This window comes from Sminthopsis crassicaudata, chromosome 4 (assembly GCF_048593235.1).
Source record: "Sminthopsis crassicaudata isolate SCR6 chromosome 4, ASM4859323v1, whole genome shotgun sequence".
Lineage (NCBI taxonomy): Eukaryota > Metazoa > Chordata > Mammalia > Dasyuromorphia > Dasyuridae > Sminthopsis > Sminthopsis crassicaudata.
Genome location: NC_133620.1, coordinates 19934087 through 19950743, shown reverse-complemented (window position 1 = coordinate 19950743; position 16657 = coordinate 19934087). Strand labels below are relative to the sequence as shown.

At 41.8% G+C, this 16657-nt stretch overlaps 2 long non-coding RNA genes and 1 pseudogene across 2 annotated transcripts; 2 read left to right on the top strand and 1 right to left on the bottom strand.

The window, feature by feature from the left end:
* Positions 1 to 1792: 1792 nt before the first annotated feature.
* Positions 1793 to 5061, bottom strand: LOC141541592 (uncharacterized). Its single transcript, XR_012481850.1, has 2 exons — positions 4642 to 5061; positions 1793 to 1884 (listed from the first exon to the last, which is right to left on the bottom strand). It is a non-coding gene; the product is annotated as an uncharacterized LOC141541592 (long non-coding RNA).
* Positions 5062 to 7913: 2852 nt separating this feature from the next.
* LOC141540504 (uncharacterized) lies at positions 7914 to 15961 on the top strand. The gene is made up of 4 exons (XR_012481557.1): positions 7914 to 8037; positions 12440 to 12718; positions 13230 to 13315; positions 15846 to 15961. It is a non-coding gene; the product is annotated as an uncharacterized LOC141540504 (long non-coding RNA).
* On the top strand, positions 14889 to 15579 carry LOC141566554 (translationally-controlled tumor protein homolog pseudogene; annotated as a pseudogene).
* Positions 15962 to 16657: the final 696 nt, after the last annotated feature.

Here is a 16657-nt window from a genome sequence, read left to right as displayed (position 1 = left end):
AAAAAAAAAGAAAGAAAAAGAAAAAAGATTAATATGCTTTATATTACCTTCATCTTCACCCCAACCTAGGGAGGTCAGAGTTGCTATGTCCTCTAATAAAAGCCGGTTGATTCTGGTTTTGAATTCTGTGCCTCCTAATTCTAAAGACTCTGCCCCCAGCTTCCTAAAGTTCAGTGGATGGGCCGACAACGCTTGTTTTTGCATGAGTGAGATTATCTAGAACAAGTGTTGCTGACAGGAATTCATGCACTTATTAAACACCGTTTCTGTGCACTTTTGATTTCATAAATTAATCTGTCTTCACACAGCTCACCAGAGGAGCATCTTCCTGGGCTTGCCCAGTAGTACCTTCCAAGGGCCCCAAGCCTGGGGAAGGAGATTCTGAGCTTCCCAGACTTCCCTACTCCTCCATCCCATCCTGTTTATGCCCTAGAGGTAGATGGGTCTGTCCATGACTACTGGCTGTGATCCCTCAGCTCCCTGCCAAGGAGGCCTGGCTGTCCACCCGCCCCATCTCCCTCAATTCCTCACCCTTTGAAGACTTGATTCAAGCACCACTTCTTATAGGGAGTTCTAACCATTAATGACTCCAATCCTAGGACACCCCCTGGCACTTTGTTCGCTACTTGCTAATGTAATTATAGTTAACTTTTGTTTAGGGACTTTCCTCCTAATAGGAAGGTAGGAGCTTAAAGAGACAGTTCTTGTATCACTTCCAAGACCTAGCACAGTGTGTGCATACACTAGGTGCTTAATAACTTTGTCAAATAGGAGGGAAGGAAAGAGGGAGGGAAGAAAGGAAGAAGGGAAGGAAGGAACTAAAAAAGGAAGGAAGGGAGGAAGGGAAGAATGGAAGGGAGGGAGGGAGGGAAGGGAAGAAAGGAGAGAGGAAGGAGGGAGAGGATAGAGAAAGGGAGGAGGGAAGAAGGGAGGAATAGAGGGAGAAAAGAAGGAAAAGAGGAAGGGGAGGAAAGAAAAAGGGAGGGAGAGTGGGAGGAAGGAAGAAAGCAAGAAAAAAAGGAAGGGAGGGAGAAAAAATGAAGAAAGGAACGGTGGGAGGAAACAAAGGAGGAAGGCAGGGAGGGAAGAAGGTAGGGAAAGGAGGGAAGGGAGGGTTTGCTGTTAAGGCCCATGAGATATTTACCTCCTTCCTGTGGCCCACAGTTTCCTCACCACAGAGTTGGAGATGATCCCAAGGACAACTCCTAGGTCGGAGTTGATGGCTTAATGTTCTCTGTTCTAACATCCCTCCTTAGAACTCTTAACATTCTATGCATCTAACTGAAAAAAATTTGAATAAAAATTACTGGGATGTCACTACTGGGATTGGGATGTCACTGCTTTTCCCTCACCTGGACGTAAGACAGTTGATTTGGTGCCTTCCCTCTGTTCCTTATTTCCTATTTATTCTTTGTTCCTTTCTCTATAATTGTCTTCCCCATTAGATCATAAGCTGCCTTTTGCTTTTTATATGTGCTAAACATAGTGTCTGGCACATAGTAAATGCTTAATAAATATTTGTTGATTGAATCCAGAGTTGACTCAATGACAGGAATCAGCCACACAAGTTGAAATGGCTGAAAGGGGCAAGTGTGTGTGTGTTTGGGGGAGGACCCAGAAGTGCAGTAGAAATCCACCTCCCTCCCCAACCTCCCTTAGGGCCCCCTGCCCCTTTGCACCAACCTAAGCCAGTCTACGTTAGACTGGCAGAGGATGGGCAGAGAAATGACCATATATACTTCTCAGGTGTCCCGTCAATGTTGTTCTTCCACAAACCGGGAGGACGCTGGAGTTTTGGTAAATGCTGTTTATTTGGGTTTGCTGCCTGATGTTAATGAAGCCGGACTGCTTGCAAGATGTTCTGAGGTGTGATGTTCTTCTGGTCTGTAGACAATGAGACAGAAATGATAACCGTTAGAACAGAGCAACAACGAGGGCTTCCACTCACCCACTCCTCCATCACTGACAGCCAACAAGGACTGGCTAGGAGGAGCAGGCCCAAGCATACACATACGAGCGCACAAAAAAGTTCAGTCAAGCAATTAAACAAATTCTCCTGTAAAAAAGATTTTGAGCTAAACTCTTTTAAATTGTTTTAAGTAGGCCACCCTGGGGAAACAATGCCTAAAAATCAGGAGTAATGAGCATTTTGTGGGAGCTGAGTTCAAATACTATTACTATGTAATTTTTAGCAAATCACTTCTTTCTGGACCTCAATTTTCTCAATTGTAAATTTCAGGGGGTGGAGTGGGGAATTATTTCATTTGTTTATCCTATGCTTAAGCACTCCTGATACATAGTAGGCACTTTATAGCTTAATGATCTCTAAGGTCCCTGCCAGCTCACTATCCTAAGAATGGAGTCCTTTATCTCATAAGTGTTTTCATAACCAAAGGCCAACCTAAAAGGGAAAAGGGTATTTCTAGTAAATGAGGTCCAGAGTTTTCCTATCTTCCCAACAGCTCAGGTTCTGTTACCCCTTAAAGGCTGCAGAATATGCCTGTGTTTGAAATATAAAACCCTTGCCCTCAGCCCCTTTTCCAGGTTATCTTCTGGGGGACTCTTCCCTGCTGAGAAAGCATCAAATCCATATGGCTCCGTTCTTTCTCTCTGGGTCCTAACAGAATTTTTGTTCATGGTTCCCAGGGGTTACAATATTACAGAGCTAGATAATTCTGAATGTCCTATAAATTGTGCCTTTAGAATAGTCATTTCCCCTCCCTTATTAGATTTCTATTTCTTCATTTGCAAAAGCTGAAAATTCCCAACCATTCTTGCTTAGTCTTTATTCAAAATACTCTTCTCAAAGATACCTTTGAGCTCCAACATAACATTCCATTTATTTTCCTTCCCTTTCTCTTTTCCTTTTCCCTTTCCCTCCCTTTCTTTCCCCTTTCCTTTCCTTTTCTTCCTTTCCCTTCTCTTCTTTCCCCTTTTCTTCCTTTCCCTTCTTTCTCTTCTTTCCCCTTTCCTTCCCTTCCCTTTCTCTTGTCCTTTCCCCTTTCCTTTTTCCTTCTCTTTTCCCTTTCCCTTCCCTTTCTCTTGTTCATTCCCCCTTTCTCCTCTCCCCTTCCCTTCCTTTCCTTTCTCCTTTCCTTTCCCTCTTTTCCTTTCCCTTCCTTTCCTTTCCTTTTTTCCTTTCCTTCCCTTTCCTTTCCTTTTTTTTCCTTTCCTTCCCTTTCCTTCTCTTTCCTTCCCTTTCCTTTCCCTCTCCTTTCCCTTTTTCTCCTTTTTCCTTCCCTTTACTTTCCTTTCCCTTCCTTTCCTTTCCTTTTTCCTTTCCCTTTCCTTTCCCTCTCCTTTCCCTCTTTCTTTTTCTTTCCCTTTCCTTTCCTTTCCCTTCCCTTTCCTTTTTCCCTCTTTCTCCTTTTTCCTTTCCTTTCCTTTCTTATAATTCATTTTGTTTCTCCTCTTCCATGTTATCAGGGACCCTGTTAATCTCTGCATTGATCTGTGAGGCTCCTCTCTAGCCTGTTGGGGGGAAGGGACACCCACAATGACCAGGATGAGGGTCTGGCCCACAGAAAGGGGGTGCTCTGGGACGGGTCAGGGAATCCCTGCTATGTTAATGGCAGTTCTGCTGCAGGTGAACTACATATGTGAAACCCTCATTCTGATTTCTCTGTATCCCCGGAATTTAGCTTACCCTGCCCCTCAAAACCCGGTTTCCCACACAACTGACCTATTGTCAGCTCTAGACCGAGATTAATGTGATCGATGTTCAACCCATCCCGGGAATAAGGGCAGGACAGTTGAACAGCCAGATGCCATTTGTCCAACCCGCGGGATGATTATTAGAGAGTGGAAACTGACTGTTGACCCAACGGGGCGGGGGAAGCCGGGATTCTGACCCCAAAGGATTTGGGGTTGGACACGGTGGGGGATGAGGAGGGAAATATTAAGGGTCTTTCTCACACCCTCAGAGGGTATAATGGTGGCAGATTGGGGGAGAAATCCCAATTTTCTGACTTGGTACTAAAAGCTCCCTGGTTTTTCCTCGGCCCCCCCAGTAAGGTCCCTGCAGCCTCTGTTCCCCCTCCCCCATTGCCCCCCAATCCTAAGGATGACATTTGAGTCCTGAAATTAAGCTACAAACCGCCTCCCTCCCGGGAGCCCTTGGATGGAGTGGGGGGGGGATGTTTTTTCCCGCCAACGGCCATCTGGGGATTTTTAACATGATGGGTGGGCCGTGGGAAATGGTTAATTTTAAAACTGGGGCGGTGGGGGGCGTCGAAAGTAGCTTTCAGCTCCTCCTCGCCCGCCGTTGCGGTGGCCAACGACTTCGCCTTCCTTAGATGGCCGCCGGCCCAACGTTCCTCAGCCCGATGGCTTCGGGTCCTGAGCTCGAAGGCTCAGGATTATGGGGTTGAGAGAAAAAGATTAGCTTTCAGGGACATTTTTAAAAGCTCAACCGGAGGGGGGCTGGGGCAGGGCTGGGGGGTAACAGAAAAAACCGTGGTTACTGATCCCAAGTGAAGCGGGCCTCCCCCCCCCCCAGGGTCTGGCCACGTTTGGCTCCTGCGGGACGCCCGCGGACCGCCAAAATCTCCAGCGTCCTTTTAATATCGTTTGGCCGTGTCCCCCCAGGGTGGTCAAGGGCTAGTTGGGGCTTGTAGGGCTGCCCCCTCCCCCGGGCCTCACCTAAAGTAGACCAGGGCCATGATGGCCGCCGCGTTCCAGGTCTTAACAGCAAGAGTAAAACCACGCCGGATCTACGGGCTCAAAGCAGCAGGGACACGATAAAGAGTAGAGAAACCAGTCATCTAAGCAGTGGACGTGGTAGCTGTGTAGACAAGGGAGGCAACGGATTGCGTCCCCGTACACAAAATCCATCATGCAGATAACGCACCCCATTGGGCGACGGCAGCAGCGGCGGCGACGGCGGCGGCGACAGTTTCCCCTGGCAGCTCCTCGAGTTCTTGTAGCGGTTGAGCTGTTTGTCTCCTGGCCCATAGCGTTGCGAGGGGGCTTAGTTCTCCATTCTCGGCCGCACCCACCCAAGAGCCGGCGGCCTTTGCAGCCATTTCGCGGTCGCAGGGAAGCCCTGACCTTGCCATCCTTCCTTCCTCTTGCCGAGGGCCCCCAGCAAACTAAATTCAGGGGTCAATCAGTACTTTTTGTGCTAAAACTGGCTCTAATTTTGGGTTCTAATTGTCTTTGTCGGAAACTTTGGTACGTTCTGTGCATTGTCCGGACGTTCCAAACGCCGCGTTCTCTTCTATCTCCGCTGCTCGGCGGGTCCCGGGGGCTGCAATCTCCACGCTGGAGGGTCTGCTCACTCAGGGGAGGTGCGGTTCCCTGGTCTAAGCAATTTAATGAGTAATTAGAGAGACGGACTCTCCCATTCAGCGCGAAAAATCAGAACAACAGGAAAATAAAGTGGGGGGGGGGGAAATAACAAATAAGCAAATAACCCGGGTGGAGAGCAGTGTTTTGAAGCTCAATTTATAGGTGGGTGGATATTCCTTAGTCTAATTAATCTTAATTATCTTTAATTATTTATACATATTTCCACATTTAACACGCTGCAGATAACAAAAACCAGATCAAAAGGGGGAAAAATGATAAAGAAAACAGCAAACAACTACTGAGGCAGTGATCTCTATACTGAAGCAATCGGCTCAATTATTGATATTCTTTAGTCTAATTAATCTTAATTATCTTTAATTATTTGTACATATTTCCACATTTAGCACGCTGCAGATTAAAAAAAACATATCAAAAGGGGGAAAAATGAGAAAGAAAACAAAAAGCGAGTTGGCGTTGATCTATTCTGAAGCAATCGGCTCAATTATAGGTGAGTTGATATTCCGTAGTCTAATTAATCATAATTATCTTTTTTAATTCATTTAATTTAATTTAATTTATACACTTTTCCACATTTAGCCTGTTGCAGATAAGAAAAACCAAAGAAAAAAGAAAAAATGAGAAAGAAAACAAAAAGCAAACAACCACAGTTGGCGATCTCTATTTTGAAGCAATCAGCTCAATTATTGATATTCTTTAGTCTAATTAATCTGAATTACATTTAATTATTTATACATAATATTTATACATATTTCCACATTTAGCACGCTGCAGATAAGAAAAACCAAATCAAAAGGGGAAAAAATGAGAAAGAAAACAAAAAGCAAACAACTATAGAGGTGATGATCTCTATCTTGAAGCAATTAGCTCAATTATATGTGAGTTGATATTCTTTAATCTAATTAATCTTAATTATCTTTAATTATTTATACCTATTTCCACATTTAGTATGCTACAGATAAGAAAAATCAAATAAAAAAGGAAAAAAGTGAGAAAGAAAACAAAAAGCAAACAACCACAAAATAATTTTGAAGAGATCTGCTCCATTATAGGTGAGTTGATGTTCTTTAGTCTAACTAATTTTAATTATTTTTAATTAATTATACATGTTTTCATATTTAGCATGCTGCATTAAAAAAATCAGCTCAAAAAGGAAAACAAAATGAGAAAATAAAACACAAGGCAAGCAAATAACCAGAGGTGGCAATCACTATTTTGAAGCAATCAGCTCAATCATAGGTGAGTTGATATTCCTTAGTCTAATTAAGCTTAATTATCCTTAATTATTTACACATATTTCCACATTTAACATGTTGCAGATAAGAAAAATCAGATCAAAAAGGGAAATAAAATGAGAAAGAAAACAAAAAGCAAACAAATAATCACAGAAGTGGCAATGGATTTTGAAGCATTCTGCTAAATAAGTGAATTCATATTCCTTAATCTTCTTAATTTTCATTATTTTCAAATTTACTTGCACATATTTTCAAATTTAGAACACTGCATAAGAAAAACCAGATCAAAAAGGAAAAAAAAATAAGAAAACAAAAAACAAGCAATTACAGAGGAGGCAATCTCTATTTTGAAGAGATCTGCTCAATTATGTGAATTTATATTCTTAGTCTAACTAATTTTAATTATTTTTAATTATTTATACATATTTTCACATTTAGCATACTGCATAAGAAAAATCAGATCAAAAAAGAAAACAAAAAGCAAGCAAATAATCACAGAGGTAGTCATCTCTATTTTGAAGAGATCAGTTCAATTATAGGTGAGTTGGTATTCCTCAGTCTAATTAATTTTAATTATCTTTAATTATTTACATATATTTCCACATTTAGCATGCTGCAGGTAAGAAAAATTAGATCAAAAAAGAAAAACAGAAAAGAAAACAAAAAAGTGAGCAAACAACTACAGAAGTGACAATCTCTATTGTGAAGTGATCTGCTTAATTAGAGGTGAGTTAATATTCCTTAGTCCAAGTAATCTTAATTATTTTTTTAAGTTACATATACATATTTCCACATTTAGCTTGCTGTATAAGAAAAATCCGATCATCAAAAAAAAAAATGAGAAAAAAAAAGAAAAACAAAATGCAAGCAAATAACCTATACAGATAGATGGCAGTTTCTATTTTGAAGCACTCTGCTAAATTATAAGTGAATTCATATTCCTTAATCTTACTAATTTTAATTATTTTAATTATTTATACATTTATTTATATGTATATTTTATTTATTTATACATATTTTCACATTTAAGAAAAATCAAATCAAAAAGGAAAACAAAAGGGAAAAAAAAAGCAAGCAAACCACCGCAGAGGTGGCAATCTCTATTTTGAAATGTTCTGCTCAATTATAGGTGAATTAATGTTCCTTAATCTAGCTAATTTTAATTATTTTTAATTTATTTATACATATTTCCACATTTATTATGCTTCATTAAAAAATCAAATGAAAAATAAGAAAAATAAAGCAAACAACCATAGAGATGATAATTTCTATTTTGAGGTGGTCTACTCAATTATAGGTGAGTTGTTACACTTTAATCTAATTTAATTATTTTAAAAATTTTTATACATATGTTATTTATTTATACATTTATTTATGTACATTTTCACATTTAAGAAAAATCAAATCAAAAAGGAAAACAAAATGAGAAAGAAAACAAAAAGTAAACAACTACAAAGTGGTGATCTCTACTTTGAAGTGCTCTGCCAAATTATAGGTGAGTTTACATTCCTTAGTCTTCCTAATTTTAATTATTTTCAAAATTATTTATGTATATTTTCACATTTAGCATGCTGCATAAGAAAAATCAAATTAAAAAGAAAAAAAATGAGAAAGAAAAAAAAAAAAAAAGCAATTAAGCAACCAGAGATGGCAATCTCTATTTTGAAGTGATCTGCTCAATTATAGGTGAATTTATATACCTTAATCTTCCTAATATTATTTTCAAAATTATACATATTTTCACATTTAGCATGCTGAATAAGAAAAATCAGATCAAAAAGGAAAAAATTGAGAAAGAAAAAAATACACGCAAACAACAACAAAAAATTGGTGAAAATACTATGTTGTGGTCCACACTCAGTTCCCTCTATGGATGCAGATGGTTCTCACCATCACAAGATCATTGGGACTATCCTGGATCACTGCACTTTTGAAAAGAGCCACTATATTGCAGTTATCACATAATCTTGCTATTACTGTGTACAATGTTCTGTTGGTTCTACTCAAAAAAGCGTCATTCTTGAGGAAGGAATGATAGTGCAGTGGATAGAAGGCCAGGAAGACTCCCTTGGGGAAGTTTAGTCTGGCCTTGGACACTTCTTAGCTGGTTACTCTGGACAAGTCATTTTACCCTGCTTGCCTCCGTTTCCCTATTTGTAAAATGAGCCCTATGCCAAAAAAAATAAAAAAGATGAGGAAGAATCAGACAGAACCAAACAATACCTGAATAGGACCAACATCACCCCATGAGCAAAATTTCACCCTCTTCGTTTCAGAATCATTGGATTTTGGAATAGGGATCAATTTCAGAGATCATTAAACCCCAAATCTACTTTTAAAATTATACCAAATCCAATTCAACAATCATTTGTTGATCACTGACTAAGAGCAAGACACTGTGCAATCTCTTGCACCAAGTTATACTGGAAAGTAGTTGGGATGGAGAGAGCCATCTGCATCATCCAGGGAGTGGACTGTGGAGACTGGGTGTGGATCACAGCATGGTATTGTCATCTCTTTGTTGTTGTTGTTTGTGTTTTTTTTCTCATTTTTTTTTCCTTTTGATCTGATTACTGTGCAGCGTGACAAATGTGAAAATACATTTAAGAGAAATGTATATGTTTCACCTATATTGTATTGCTTGCTGTCCAAGGGACTGGGGAAGGGGAAGGTGGGGAGGGAGAAAAATTTGGAACACAGGTTTTGCAAGGGTGAATGTTGAAAACTATCTTTAAAAATAGAAAGTTACTATAAAATTTTTAAAAATATAAATACTCAAAAATTTCAGAAATATTAAAATATGAAAATTTTTAAAATACCAATTCTGCCAAAAAAAGCTCCCTTGAACTCAGCTACTGCTGGGCTTACATCCATACAATATGCCAGTCATGGACTAGGGCTATGTGCCCTTTTCTCTAGCTCCAACATGTTTTTGGATTCCTACCAAGTCAGGACCTTTCTACAGAACATTTGTTTTCCTTTGTCTTAGGCGTCATTTGACATTTTAACATTTCTTATGGGCACTCATTTGCTTTATTATTATTTGACCTTCACAACAAGTCTGTGAGATCAGCAGAACAGGTGTTTTTGTCCCTGCTTTATAAGATAAGGAGGAAATTGAGGGTAAAACTTTAGGGATTGTGACTCACCGCCATGGACCCAAGCTTGCATACCCCTAAAATGGCCGTAGAGATGAGACTCTGTGACCTACTCTGTTGCTTCTCCCAAAGTATTGGTGACTTAAATTCACAGAATCACAGAATAATGGCCATCTCCTCTAGCTCTCTCCTCTCACCAAGAAGGAGAATGAGAGAGATTCCTCTGGAATCACAGGCTGTGAAATCTATGACCCATGTCATCATGGTGCTCTTTCCGCCTTATGAAGGGGAGGAAGAACCAGAATTTTAAATGCTTGTGAAAGAGAAAGATTCAGCATTTTGCTTTGAATCTAGTAGCCTCCTTCCCCCCTACTATGGTACTACTGCTGCTTCCCCCTCACCCACTCCCACCCCCACAGAGCTCCAACATATTTCTAGTCTGGACGATGACAGTCTCTTTTCATCTTCCCTCATGGTCAGCCCCAGTCCCAGCCCCTGCTGGTCCTGCATTGCCAGGCCTCCTGGGGGAGAGGGCCATCTTGTCCTGGCTTCTGCCCGAGCCCTATGGAGGCTTCAGTTACAGAGACAGATGTTAAGGGGGTGAAACAAATGCATTAATTTGTCCTGGTGACCTAAGCCAGATGTGGAGAGAGAAGTTATTTCAGCATGAAACCCTCTAGATCCCAAACCTGGCCACTTCTTCCTGAAGATTATCCATTTTGAGGAACTCTTACTCCCTACTCTTTAGACTAGGGGCTGGCTCTGACTCTCCATTCCCCATTTCCTAGCTGTGGAATGGGAGGATCACAGAACTTTGGAATCTTAAAATAAATTCAGTCACCCCTTCAGAGCAGAAAGTCTTAACTTACTTGGGTCCTAAATGTTCCAGGATGATCTGGCAAAGTCAATAGAACATTTTTCCAAATAATTTTCAAATGCATAAAATAAAGTACAGAAGATTTCAAACAAATCAATTATATTTTTATTTTATTTATTTTTAACATTGACTTTTTGAAAAGTTCCCAAAATTCTTTTCCTTTCAACCCCTCTCCATCCATGGCAAAGGCAAGAAATATGCTGCCAAATCACCCTAAAACAAACAAACAAACAAAAAAAAAGAACAGGAAAAATAAAGTGAAAAAAGTATGCTTTGATTGACATTCAGACTCCATCTCTTCTTTCTCTGAAAGTGGAGAGCATTTTTCGTCATGAGTTTTTCAAGAATTGTCTTGTATCATTGTATTGATCAGAATAGCTAAGTCATTCACAGTGGGTTATCTTACAATGTTGCTATTACTGTGTACAGTACTCTTGTGGTTTTGCTTATTTCACTTTGTATCAAATTCTATGTCTTCCCAGGCTTTTCGGAAGCCATCCTGCTTGTCATTTCTTTGCTTCTCTCTCTCTGTGTTTTGGGTTTTTGTTTTTTTGTTTTTTTGTGGTTTTTTTTTTTTGCTGAGGCAATTGGGGTTAGGGTTAGGGTGCCCTGAAGTCAGGAGGACCTGAATTCAAATCTGACCTCAGACACTTAACACTTCCTGGCTTGTGTTGACCCATGACCCTGGGAAAGTCACAACCCTAATTGCCTCAGCAAAAAAAAAAAAAAAAAAAAAAAACTCTTGGAATTCATGTCTGGTAATGATATTATTAGATCAAAAGATATGCATAATTTTATGGTTTTGGGGGCTATAAATCTATAGCTATATATATATACATATACATATATATGTATGTATATATATATATAGAGAGAGAGAGAGAGTTCATATCATTTTCATTATTTATCAATTGGGAAATTTTTAATAAATCTATATATTTGACTCTACATTTGAGAAATCAGACCTTGCTTCAAAATGTTTTTTACAGTCACTGTTGTTAATTGTATATTCTGCACATTTAGTCTCTTCTATCTCTCCCTTGACCCTGTCCCTCCTCAAAAGTGTTTTGCCACTGCCCACTCCCTCCCTCAAAATATGCTCTCTTCTATCACCCTCCTCCCCTTTTCCATATCTTATCTCTCTCCTACTTTCCTGCAGGATAAAATAGATTTCTATTCCCATTTTTAGTTTGTATGTTATTTCCTCTTTGAGTCAATTCTGATAAGAGTAAAGTAAGGTTCTCTCACTCTACTTCCCCTCCCCCCTTCCCCTTTCCCTCCCCTCCCCCTATTGCCCAAGAGCTTTTTCTTGACTCTTTTTATGGCAGATAATTTATATTATTCCACTTTTCCCTTTCCCTTTCTTCCAGTATTCCTCTCTCACCCATAATTTTATTTTTTGACATTATCCCCTCATATTCCAGTTACATCTGTGTCCCCTGTCTATGTATATATATATACTCCTCCTAACTGCCATAATAATGAGAAAGTTCTAAAGAGCCACTAGCATCAACCTCCAGTGTAGGAACGTGAACAGATAAAGGTCCCCCATGATCTCCTTTTCCTGATTCCCTCCCTAGGCTTTTCCTGAGGCCTATGTTTGAAAATCAAATTTTTTTTTAATTCCTCTCTGGTCTTTTTATCATGGATGCTTGAAAGTGCTTTATTTCATCGAATTTCTACTTTTTCCCCTGAAGGATTATCCTCAGTTTTATGGGGAAGGGGATTCTTGGTTCTAAACCTAGCTCCCCTGCTCTCTAGAATATCCTTATTCAAGCCCTCTGGCTGTTTAATCTTGTATTTTCCTAATTGTGGTAGAGGTGGAGGCAAAGCCAAGATGTCGGAGTAAAGGCTGGAACTCCAGACTTCTTCCCCAAACTGCTCCAAATGCCTTTAAATAACAACTCTGAACCAAATTTTAGGGCATCACAACACCCAACAGATGGAGCAGAACATTTTCCAGCTGAAGGAAACTTAGAAGCTCAGCTGAAAAGTCTGGGATGGAGGAAAGGAGTGCAGCCTGCAGTCCCAGTTCAAGCCATTCCAGTGCAGGCCTACATCCCTCGTGCAGGCCCACATCCTTCGTCCAGGGCAGCTGAGCCGCACCTCCCAATCAGGGCCAGGACTGGCAGCTTCCAGACCTCTCAGCCAGAGACACCAGGAAGGCCTGGAAGCCCAGCAAGAAAGGTCTCTGGAACCAGGTAGGAGCCCAGCATTCGAGCCCAGTAAGCCACATCAGGGCAGGCCCAGCCTCACCTTCAGTTCCTGCTGGGGCCCTGGCTCCATACCCAGACCCAGCCTCTGCCCCAGGCTCAGCCCCCAACCCCAGTCCCAGCCCCAGCCCTAGGCCCAGACCCAGCCCCAGCCCCAGCCCCAGCCCTAGGCCCAGACCCAGCCCCAGCCCTAGGCCCAGACCTAGGCCCAGTCCCAGCCCCAGCCCTAGGCCCAGTCCCAGCCCCAGCCCTAGGCCCAGACCCAACCCTAGCCCCAGATCCAGACTTAGCCTTAGCCCAGGAACCAGACCTAGCCTTAGCCTCAGACCCAGACCCAGACCCAGACCCAGCCCTAGACCTAGACCCAGACCCACCTTCAATCCCTGCCTAGGCCTCAGCCCTAGCCCCAAGTCCCAGTGCCAGCCCTAGGCCCATATCCAAACCCAAACCCAGACCCAGACACAGACATGAAGTCAACTAAGCAGCACCTCCCAATCAGGGGCAGGACTGGCGGCTTCCAGACCTCTCAGTCCAGAGACACCAGGAAGTCCTGGAAGGCCCAGCAGGAAAGGTCTCTGAAACCAGGTGGGAGCCCAGTGTACGATCCCAGCACAAGCTGCACCAGGGCAGCCCCAGCCCTGGCCCAGCCTCACCTTCAGTCCCTGCTGGGGCCCCAGTACCAGACCAGGCCCCAGCCCCAGCCCCAGCTCCAGTTCCAGGTCCAAACCCAGCCTCAGCCCCAGCCCTAGCGCCACTTCAGTCCCTACTGGGGCCTCAGTCCCAGACTCCAGCCCCAGCCCCAGACCTAGCTAGACCCAGTCTCAGACCGGGCTCCAGACCTGGTCCCAGCATCAGCCAGGCAGGACCTCTAACTCAGCAGCAGCACTGGAGGCTTGTGGAGACACCAGGGAAGACTTGGAGGTCAGTAAGGAAGGTCTGTAGCCCCAGGGTGGGATTCCGGCATGTTGCACCAGCACAGCCCCAGACCTGGCTCTGGCCCCAGCATTGGCAAACTTGCTTTTACACACTAGGTCTTGCAGCTGCAATGGGGGAGGGGGGGGAAGCAGGAACAATCCTTACACCTCCAGGGTAGAAAAGAAGGAGCTCTGAAAACAGCTGCACAAAATCCTGAAGTTGGGACAATGGCTCCCTCCACCCTGAAACAGAGCCCTACTTTAAGAAAGAGTTAAAAGTCGAATAAAAGTCGAATATGAAAATGAGCAGACAGCAGAAAAAAATTCTGACCATAGAAAGATGACGAGGAAAAGAATGCACTCTCAGAAGAAAATAACAAGGTCAAAGCTCCTACCAAAATCCCCACCACTTATATAGAGGTATAGAAATCCTGAGCATGGTTCCAGGGAGAGAAGAATGCTCAGTTTTACTCAGAAGGGCTCTCATCTCAATTCTAAGGAAGAAAGCAGCACTTCGGACCTCAGGAGAGAAGAGAACCTGGTTGGAGTCCCAGGGCTACAAAGAGGGACAGCACCTCTAACTACAGTGAAAAGGGCCCTTTGGGGGTAAGTATAAGAGCCCAAGTTCTTACATTTCCTTGGATCACAGAACCTTAAAGTACCAAAAACTCACAGATCTCCAGAACTAGCTCTGAAAAGAGCAGCAAGAAAAGTCTGAAGTCTGGGACTATGTTCCCTCCAACATGGAAGCGATGCAATGGGCTTTTACATCCAGTAAATCCAGTCCACGAAAGGATCACCATAATCACCATCTGATCAGCTGTCTGGTCACATCACCCTTGGTGGGCTGAGAGCTCCAGAAGCTGCCATTGCCCCTGTGGCTGTGCCTCCAAAGCCCGTGGCTGGTGCTGTGGCCTTGGGGTGCCCCGGCTTCCCTGCACTCCAGATCAGCCCCCATCCTGGACACATCCCAGTGTCTTAGGCCAGAAGAATGTCTCCAGAACCTTTTGTGGGCCCCATCATTACCTGTCAGGCATTATTTTGGAGTTTGGAGGGGAATGTTGGGAAAAATTCAGCTGAATTGTTACTTATGCTCTTCATTTTCTGGAATAGGAAATAAATTATATTGGAATACCATTAATGAAATATTTTTGTTTTAAAGTTTATAGACTCCAGGTGAAGACTTCTTGCCCTTCAGCCTATATGGGGCCATATGGAAATCCCCTTGGATCATATATCCAAAAATGTTCACCTCCCCTCTGCCTGGTGATAAAGCTGGCTCCTACTTGTCCACCTTCCCCCTCAAACACCCCTCCATGGAATCCCTCTGAGACTGAGCCCCGTAGTGCTAGGGCTGTCACCACCACTAACGCCCCTTCCCTTCTTCTGTCACCATGATCATCTCCCAGGACCCATCAGCCAGGATGAGATGTTCCCTGCCATTTGCAACGGGAGATTGCCAGACAGGCTCTGTCTGAAGGGGAAGGGGAAGCTAGTCAGTAGGACAGAAGGTACCCCTGATGTCACTCATCGGTAGAAATGCCTCTACCAAAGGTCTCAAGAGTAGAGGGACAGATGCCCCTATAATCATGGGAGCTAACATAGCCATCGTCTGCAAGAAACGAGTTTCACAAAAGAGTCCTAAAAAAAGTACATCAACAACTCCATGAAATCAATCCAAGGTAGATTTGAAGAACACAAGTCAGATAAAGTAAAACTCCGTTATGCTACAAGCTTCAGAACAAATCAAATATATCCTTGATAATTTTTAAAAAAATATTAGTTCTTCATAGGTGAAAACACGAAGATGGCGCAGTGACTCTCGGGGACTTCCATGAGGATGGCACAATCCCATATATGATTTTCTTTAAGGATGGCTTAGAAATAAAAACCGAATTTTTAACAGATTCAGCTAAGTCCTTTTTAATTGCCTAATTGCTGCTTTTTAAAAAAATCTACACTGTATTTGGGATGTCATCTTGAGTTTTATTCATTTATTTTTTTAACCTGGATTTATTTGTAGTAGAGCCATTATTTTTTTAAAATATGTCATTTGGTTGTCTAAAATAAAATACATTTAGCCACCCCCCCAAAAAAAAAAAAAAACAACTTACTCATCTCTTAGAAAAGAGGTAATGAGATGAAATAAGACTAATTAATCTGTGGATTTCTTTTCCTTGATTGTACTTAAAAAAAAACAGGGGATAGAGTTGTGGAGAGAAAAAGAATCAGTTAACCATGTTGCAGAAGGGAAAAAGATGATCCCAAATGAGCATACAAAAATACACAGACAAAAATGAAGGAAAATCAGAAGAAATCACAGGCAAGTGAAGTATTATTTCTACTGTGATATATGTATGTATATATGTAGTGTGTATGTACCTATATTACACTGTGCATGTATATAACACACACACACACACACGTATATATTACCCCTCATCCTGGTTTCACCCTCTGCTGAAGCAGTTTACCAGGGTGTGGCCACTGTACATGTTAAAGCTTCTTGGAAAGATGGAGCAGGTGGAAGTAGCCCTGGAAAGCACTCAGCAGCCTTCACCCCAGAGGTACTAGTCTTCCCTGAACACCCCCTACACCCCAAATATGAACAAAGCAGAACTGAATTAGCCTAAAGGAAACACAAAATTAGCAAAGCTACCCCAAATGTTCCTATGGACTATTTCATATTGTTCTGATCAGCCACACTTGGACACACTATAAATCAATTCCAACATAGTGATTTCATTTTGGTCCCCTTGGAAAACAAAGGACAATAATCAGTATACATATATGCATACACATGTGTGTGTTATGAAATGTCCTGTATTATATATACATATGTGTAATGTATGTAATATGTAATTGTATATATATTTAAATCAAGCTATATCTAGTAGAGAATCACAGTTTCATCTATAATTATGTCTCTATCCCTTCTGGTATATAGAAATATTCCTGTTTGTTGATGTTTATCAAGTTGATCAGAAAAGAAAAACTTTTTAAATAACTCATT